Here is a 9,252-nt window from a genome sequence, read left to right as displayed (position 1 = left end):
AACATGGCGGATCCAAAGGCAAGGCCTTCGTTGCTAAAGGGAATCATCAATGAGGACCTATTCAATGGAGAGTGATTCTGGGCCCCATCAAAATTAGAGCTATCCCCTTAAGGAAATTGAGACCATGCCTTTCAAGGTCACCACTAGAAAAGAGTACTAAGGGAGGAATCGTACGTCATTGATCTATGCAAAGACCTACTATACATCAATCAACTTGTGTGGATTCCAAGACCCCTACAAGGTCTATGCATTGATGGCCCGAGATAAGAGAGATGTTGCAAGATTGTGGCATGAGAGATTTCATCATGTCGAACTTTTTGTGTTGGATGCAATGCACAGATCCGAAATGGTAGATGGGCTTCCACCAATCATCGACAACCACAAAGTCTATTGGGCTTGCATGGAAGGCAACAACACCAAGATCTATTGTTCTCAACATTGGCCACCCATGACCCAGGCCAACCATTGTAGTTGGTCCATCCAATAGGATGACATGGATCCACAAGCTTTCAAAGAAGCCTTGGGCCTTCAACGACAAGTTTTAAGAGTGGAGAGCAAAGATGGAACATGAGACAAGCTGAAAATTAAGACGTGTTGAACTGACAAGCAAAGAACATATGTCAATGGCTTTCAATAGGTACTGCAGACAAACCAAGATCAAATGGCACCTGAGGATCGCTAGGACATCACAACAAAATGAGATGGCAGAAAGGAAGAACAAGATGATAGTCAAGATGAGCCTACGTATCTTGAGGTGGAAGAAAAGATAAGAGATTCAATGCTATTGTACATGTCCTCAACCACATTGTGATAGAGGCAATCGAGGGAAAGACTCCTCCAGAGACAATTTCAAAAGAGAAGCCCATCGATAGATATCTTATGGTATTCAAGTCCGACTCTCGGGTGCATGTTCTCGAGCCAAGCTTGTAAAGTCAAGACTAGCTCCACAAGATTGCGCACCCAATATAGAGCCAAATCTTATTCCAATATGAGACTCGAATCTCAAATTATGTGACACAACACCAAAAATGAATTTGTATCCAAGGAGAGGACCATCCCCAACTGTTGGAAATGGAGGATAACCTCACTCCCGATCTAGCTCATACAACACTCAGAGAGACACGGAGAGAGAGAGAGAGAGCAAAAACTCAGATATATTCGTCCACAATCGTGGACAGACAAAAGCTCAAAGGATGAGCATGTACAAACAGCCAAGTGAAGCTGTCAAGATGCTGAGCCTACTCCTCTCCCTCTGCGCACTAGGCCTTTGCTTGGGCTAAAGAAAACCGACCAGTAGGGGTTAGCCCCCTGCTTGCAGAACCGACCTCAAGGGCGCCTCCAATGACCAAGTTGGCTGGCTTGGGCTAACCCCAAACCATGTATGTTTTATGTGAACCCAAACCAAAAACATACGTGATAGTCTAACTACACCACGAGTACAACTAACATAGGCGGTGACATAAATGATAGTCATCCAGGAGATATATCGGGGGATACTCGAAACCAAAAACATACGTGGTAGTCTAACTACACCACGAGTACAACTAACATAGGCGGTGACATAAATGATAGTCATCCAGGAGATATATCGGGGGTAGAGCTTGATATCTCAACACTCTATAAAAGGCAATTTAAAATGCCCTATGCCATGTGGAAATTCACAAAAGAGAATCAAATTCTCCACTATAGGGAGAGGTGCCATAAAAAAACTCGAGATCTGTGTGACAAAGAAGAAATACTGGCTTTGATATCTCCAATGAGAATGCTTAGCACTACCAAGAAGAAATACTTGAAAAATCAACGTGACAATGCTTGGACAACGGCATGTACATTGTTATGTGAGGAGCCTCTTGGTTTAAGACTCCTGCGACCACGTCTCTTAGCACAGCTGCTCTCTTCTTCAGCTCCTTGCCTTCCTCCCCCTCCATTACCGCCCTCACCACTCTCTCCACCTCTGCTCTCCGCACCATGCCACCCTCGGCCTCCTTAAATCTTAGCCCTATCTTCCACTCCTCCACAATATATTTTGCAAAATACGGCCAACACAGCGCTGCGGCGCCCATTCGACCACATAGCCTCGGTCCTTGGTCCTAGTGAAAAATTCATCTAGAATAAAAGCCTTTGTGGTATCCTCCAACAGGCCTGGATGCCATGCCTAGAGGAACCTCTGATAGCTAGTTTCAAGGCTAGAAAGCAGCTCCTCAAACTGAAACTTGGACAAAATAGTGGTGCTGCCCAAGGAAACATAGAGAACAGATTGAAGTGGTTGGTTTTGAAGCCATTGTAGACATTCATTTTCTTCCTTCCAAAGGCTTGTACTAGTTTTGTCTGTTGGATCGTCAAGAAGCGGACCCACAGCGTAGATGTGTTGCTTCTATTGTTTCGATAGCACGTTAAGGGCAAGGCGTTCTAGCTCGTCAAAGCTATTTACCAAGATGGTGTGAGCTTTTCGGTAAGCGATCTCACACTAACGTGCTGTAAACGTGTACAGGAATTCGGTGTCGCAAACTTGATGTTCATAATGCGGTAGGTCTCTGTTGTGGATTGTAAGCAAACCAGGAAGGCCTTCGCTGAAGATATCTGCCACTTTGTTGCATTTAAGGGCAGCATTTGACACTGCAAGACACAAAAGGACCGAAAGACAGCAACGGAGAGCAGTGCAACTATGACATATGTGGAAATGGAGCTCTGAAGTAGTGGATATATAGGATCAAAGAATCTCATACCTTCTTTAATATGAATTTGGCCGTGGGGAGGTACAAACAAAATAGGCTATAGCTAAGGCTCGTAGGACACACCACGACCCTTGGGATATACAACTTATCGGCTACCTCTTGTGCAGAAGCTGACAGGCTGACATCAGAAATCAAGCAGGTGACAGGCGGACCTTCCTTGGAAAGACGTTCGATTAGCTGCTCGACAGCGTCAGGACGGCGAGCTTCCATTGTTTCAAAGGCATGTTGCAAATTCTCCATGTCAAGTCCACGAATGGGAACGTGCTTTGTGCGGATGTTAAGCTACTGGCTTGCTTGGTGCTATTGCTGGGCATGAAGGATGTGCTTGGTGGATGGACTCGACGTTGACGAAAGTGATGAAGAAGCCATTGGAGGCGAGGGATTTGCAGAGACACATGAGGGGGTTGATGTGGCCTTGGGCGGGGAGAGGGATGGCCAATGCATGTAGAGCCATTCAAGGGGGGTTGTCTTGCTAAACTAAGGAATGGAGTAAAGGGAATCCTTGGAAGGTGGGAGTGTGAAGAAGCAATACCACTACAAATCCACTACCCCCATTGAAGGTGGATCTTTGATTCTTAAATTTCTAATCAATTCACCTTGCATACTTGGATTGGATTTTCAACCCATGGCTCTAAGACCTTCCATCTCCTCCTTTCATTCCATAAACCTTCTATCTCCTCCTTCCTCCCGAAGGTGACCTTCCATCTCCTTGGTTCCATTGACCTTCTATCTCCTCCTTGCCCCTAAAGCTGCCTTTTGTCTTTCCACCTCCTCCCCAAAGCATGCCTCTTGTCTTTCCACCTCCTCCCCCCTCCAAGCCTCCTTCCAAGAGCTCCTTCTTTGTGACACGTGGCATGCTCCTCTTCCAAGCTCCCACATGTCCTCTCTTTTTTTTTTTGGTGTCCGTGGTTAATAGGTTAAAGATAGAATCTCGAAGACGAACAAGAACGAGTAAAAAAGCAAAATAATACTTAATTCAAAGCATACTTGAGGGGAAGGTCCTTATAAGGTACATGGGAGGTGTTAAATCGAGCCTCACCACATCGCACTACACCGCACCGTAGAAGACTCTACTCAGGTGCCTTCTTGGCCATCAAGAGTGGCAAGGTGATGAAAACTACAAGGGTGCCATTTTGTAGGTGTCAAATGACAATGACCAAAAATCCAATTCTTCTAGTTTGACAAGTGCTTTGGTCGAGCAGTGAATTAAGTAGAGAGGGGGATAAAGTCTAGAGACCCCAACATAGACCGCCCATCACCATGTGCAGATCCTTGCCCACAAGGTGAAAGATTGTACGTAGTTACAGCCCTTTACAACCCAAGTGAGATAGAGAGAAGGGGGTGTTCCCACATTCTATCCTTTGAAAACAAGAGAGAGAGAGAGAGAGAGAGAGAGAGAGAGGTGGATGTGAACCTCCCATGTCATTCGCTAAATTTCACATTGGGATTTCCTTCTTTTTCCCCCAACTTGTGCATTTTCTTTAGTAGTCCCTCCATCCTTTTTTATTTGGGAGGGGCCATGGCCCATTAACAAAATTAGGGGTCCCTTAGAACATAGAACCCCACTATCATCACCAATAATACATACATTTGAGACAAAGCAAGGTTGTCACCACATTGATGACCGTATTGATAAGGAGAACCACTTTGATTATACTTATAACCTCATTAAAGAAAGAAAATTTCAACACATAATTATGGATCCACATTTAGGAGAAGGAACAACTTGAGGCCACATGCCTCCTTCCACTTAAGTCCCTATCTAATTAAGCTTGTAGAGGAACATCTCAAAGCAAGAGTTAAATGACAAGATACATCAACCAAAATACATCAAATGAAATGCATTTACAGACAAGATAGTGCATAATAAGGTACATATAACATACATTGTGAAGCAATGCTTGCTACTGCTTCCAATGTGAGAAGGTCTAATCTTTTTTTTTGGGCATGTGCCACCTTTTGATGATGTCTCACCTATGAGGGTGTCTCTTAAGCTCTTGCTTTATCGAGATCTTATTTTTTTGAGTGTCAAACCTCCAAACAATTGGCAAAATACCCATACAATGATCCACTAGACAAATGAACAACCAACTCAATATTTCTTTTTGTGATTGTGGAAATCCATAAGGTGTAACTTATAAGTTATAAAAGTCAATTGCTTGCCTTAACACCACATCGTTGCTCTGTGTTCTATAAACATGTCTCTTACATACTTGAAGACCCTTCACCCTCGATGTTGGAGGTTGTTTCCCACCTAGATGGATGATATCATTTCCATAGTATCTAGCTCTCTATACCTAATCAAAATTCACTCCATTCTAAACATGCCATTCTTAGCAATGTATTGCTTGTCCTCATTTCCCATCTAAGGCTCTTCGTTAATCTTGTTTGTTGTCCAACCTTGCTAGCATCACCCTAACAATGTAAGTGTCAAATTGAACCTTAACCTCAATGGATCGACCTCTTTTCTCCACAATGGAACTTACACATGGTACTCCACTATCACCAATATCCTCTTTCATCTCTTGTACTATTCCAAACCACTCTAACCATTTTTCTTTTTTTTCTTAAATCAATTGGAATCCCCTTACTTCTTATCATAGTTATTTTTCCCTATCATATAATGGAGAAATGACCTAAGGTTGACTTATATTTAAAATATGAGATGTGAGATGTGGGTTTTGGGAGTGTACCTAAAGCAATGGTGTTGATAAAATTATGTTCTTAGGTGTATACATGAAGCCTCATTGAAATCATGTTTTGAATGTTCTAAAATTGAGCCAAGTTTGATTAAAACCTAAGGACATGGTGTGGAAGTCCATTGGTATGGTATTGATGAGAATATTCCTTCATAGTTCTGAAATCAACCCAAGATCAAATTGAAATTGAACAAAATGATGTATGGGACTACGTGAACCATAGTGAAGAAAACTTAAGGTAGAGCTAAAGTTTTAAAATTGACTTAAGGTCTATTTTCACTTAAAAGATGTGATGTGTGCGAGAGTTTGAACCATGATGATACCACTTAGAGCCTGTTATGATCTTTGAAATTGACCCAAGGTTGATTTGGATATAAGTGGCATGATGCCATGGTACTAATGAGAACATGTTTTGATTCTTAAAATTGACCCAAGGTCGATTTCCATTTCAAAGGTGTGATGTATAGGAGTGTGCATGAAGCCATGGTGCCAATGAAAACATTTTTTATCCTTGAAATCAACCAAGGTCAATTTGCATTTCAAAGATGAAAAGTTAGCATTGCAAACATGTTTTGATTATTGAAATAAATTCAACTTCAAGTTGCAAGACACAATGCATAGGAGTGTGCATAAAGCCATGGTGTGTATGAGAGCATGTTTTGATTCTTGAAATCAACCCAAGGTCTACTTTCATTTCGAATATTCGATGTGTAGGAGTGTGCATGAAGCCATTGTGCTAAGGAAAACATGTTTTGATTCTTGAAATTGATCCAAGTTCAATTTGCATTTCAAAGATGCAATTTCTAGGAGTATGTATGAAGCCATGTTGCTAATGAGAACATGTTTTTATTCTAGGAATCGATCCAAGGTTAATTTGCACTTCGAAGTTGCCTTGTGTGAGAGTGTACATGAAGCCATTATGCTAAGGAACACATGTTTTGATTCTTGAAATCAACCCAAGGTCGATTTGCACATGAGTGGGTATGAAGCCATGGTGCTAATGAGAACATGTTTTTATTCTAGGAATCAAGATTTGCATTTCAAAGGTGCCTTGTGTGGGAGTGTACATGAAGCCATTATGCTAAGGAACACATGTTTCGATTCTTGAAATCAACCCAAGGTCGATTTGCACATGAGTGTGCATGAAGCCATGGTGCTAACAAAATCATGTTTGGATCTTGGAAATTGACCCAAGGTCGATTTGAACTTCAAACACATCTTAAAATTGACTCAAGACGATTGATGAATCATAAAATTGCCAAGTCAATTTTACAAGATGCAATGTGTAGGAGTGTGCATGAAGCCATGGTGTTTATGAGAACATGCTTTGATTCTTGAAATAGACTTAAGGTCAATTTTCATTTCCAAGATGCCATGTGTAGGATATTACTTGAAGGCATTATGCGATGGAAAATATATTTTGATTCTTGAAATCGACCCAAGGTCAATTTGCATTTCAAAGATGTAACACGTATGAGTGGGCATGAAGCCATGGCATTGATGAGAACATGTTTTGATTCTTGAACTTGACCGAAGTTTGATTTGCATTTCAAAAGAGCAATGTGTAGGAGTGTGCATGAAGTCATGGTGCTAATGTGAACATGTTTTAATTGTTGAAATTGACCCAAGGGCGATATGAATTTCAAAGATGCCATGCGTAGGAGTGTACATAAAGCCATCGTGCTAAAGAAAAAATGTTTTGATTTTTGAAATCGACCCAAAGTCAATTTGGATATGAGTGGCACGATGCCATGGTGCTAATCAAAACAGATTTTGATTCTTGAAATTGACCCAAGGTCTATTTCCATTTTAAAGATGCGATGTATAGGAGTGTGCATGAAGTCATGGTGTTAATGGAAACATTTTTTGATCCTTGAAATCGACCCAAGGTCGATTTGCATTTCAAAGATGAGAAGTGTGCATTTCAAACGTGCTTGGATTCCTGAAATCCATTCAATTTCAATTTGCAAGATACAATGTGTAGGAGTGTTCATGAAGCCAACAAAGCATTGACTACAGGATCATGGGCCGGTAACCAAAATTGTGGAAATATCCATAATGCTTGATCTACCAACCTTTACCCTATGACCAAACACTATTTGGTTCCTAAGAAACTAGACCATTGACATAATAGCGGCTCATAGATAAGGCCAACATGCCAATACCATTGAAGACGACTCTCGAGCATCCCCCCACAGCCCCATTCTCTAGTTAGAACCCAAGTAGAACTTTGACAACAAATTGCCCGTCTTGATGGCCATCTGACTTTATCACAGGCGCTGCAAGCCACAACACAATGCTAGAAGAGATGGACTATAGAATCATTAGACATGTCACACAAAAGGCATAACGGGTTGACATTAAAATTACTTGGGAATTATGCGACCTACTACTACTAGGAAAGAAGGCCATAGCAAACAAATGGGTATACAAAGTGAAGTACAATCCAGATGGCAGTATTTAAAGATACAAAGCCATACTAGTTGCAAAAGAGTTTGCACAACAATATGGTCAAGACTATGATGAGGGTTATGCTTTAATAGTAGCAAAGATGGATTCCATATGGTTCTTGATATCACTATCGACACTCAGTATATGGAATGTGTACCAGATCAATGTCAAGAATGCATTTCTCAATGGTTACCTAGATGCAGAAGTCTGCATGCAACAACCAGCACGTTATGCTGAACCAAGAAAGGAGAATCAGGTTTGCCATCTTAAGAAAAGTCTATAGGGCTTAAAGCAAGCACCCAGAAGTTGGTACACTAGAATCAACAAGTATTTTGCTGATCTAGGATACGTGAAGTCCAATGCAGATCATACTCTCTACTACAAAGTTCAAGGGGAAGAAATTACTCTTGCACTTTTGTATGTAGATGATCTGATTGTGACCGAAAGCAAGGTTAGCTTCATTAGAAAGCTAAAACAAGACTTATATCTGTAGAGTTCAACATGAAAGATCTTGGACCCCGGGGGATTCACAAGGGAAAACTTATGATATCACGTGAGTGTACAATAGGGGGTTTTTTTGAAATGAGGCATAAGCTTATACATTAGGGGTGGGCACCCTTTTTTTTCCCCAATATTGAATTTAAGCTAGGGGGACCATGTCATATTTAAGAAGGGGGGACATAATATAGGTTACCTTGGGTAACTAGTCCAAACAAGTTTGATTTTGTGTATGGTTTTAATAGTCATAGGGAAAGTAACCTAAATTTGTTGTGTAATCTAAATGCTTGAGAGAGAATGTAGATTTAAGGAAAGGGGGGGACATAATGGAATTTTGGTGGTATCTTATAAGCTTAAATAGGGGTGTTTTATCATCCTACGTGGATCTTAAATAGGGGGTTTTCTTGAAGTTCATGCATGCAGGTGATGTCCCCCTTTAATGAAGAGTGAATCCCCCGGGTCTTGGACTTATGCACTATTGTCTTGGTATTGAGTTTTGGAGAGATTCACACAGCACCTTCATGAGTCAGCTCAAATATGTTGTGACAGCTCCACTACTGGCTAGACTTCGAGCGAGATGCAAACGGCCAATATAAGTGAGCCCGCAATCGGCGCAAAGTCTGTTCGCTCTTTCCTACTGCTTTCATAGGAAGAGCTAGGTTAACTCAGTTTGCAGAGTTCCGAGGCTTTTTGTCACCTACAGATATATTGGGGTTGTCGGTTGTAGTATATGTGTAGCTTAGGACCTCAAGTCGTGTTCCGGTGAGAGACATAGCCTTAAGTGTGGTAAGCAAACAAAGTGCATGCATGTGTAAAAGGAACGTCAATCATCTTTGTTGAGGTAATGAAGGCTTTCGCCTTCATTGGGG

The 9,252-nt window shown here is 41.4% G+C and overlaps 1 pseudogene; it reads right to left on the bottom strand.

The window, feature by feature from the left end:
- Window positions 1-1,797: 1,797 nt before the first annotated feature.
- LOC147891817 (7-deoxyloganetin glucosyltransferase-like) lies at window positions 1,798-2,975 on the bottom strand (annotated as a pseudogene).
- Between the last annotated feature and the right edge of the window lie 6,277 nt (window positions 2,976-9,252).

Source organism: Dipteris shenzhenensis, chromosome 17, assembly GCF_047967505.1.
Source record: "Dipteris shenzhenensis isolate YYH24624 ecotype China chromosome 17, Dip_SZ_1.0, whole genome shotgun sequence".
In the NCBI taxonomy this organism is placed as follows: domain Eukaryota; kingdom Viridiplantae; phylum Streptophyta; class Polypodiopsida; order Gleicheniales; family Dipteridaceae; genus Dipteris; species Dipteris shenzhenensis.
This window is presented reverse-complemented; position numbering and strand designations above follow the sequence as displayed.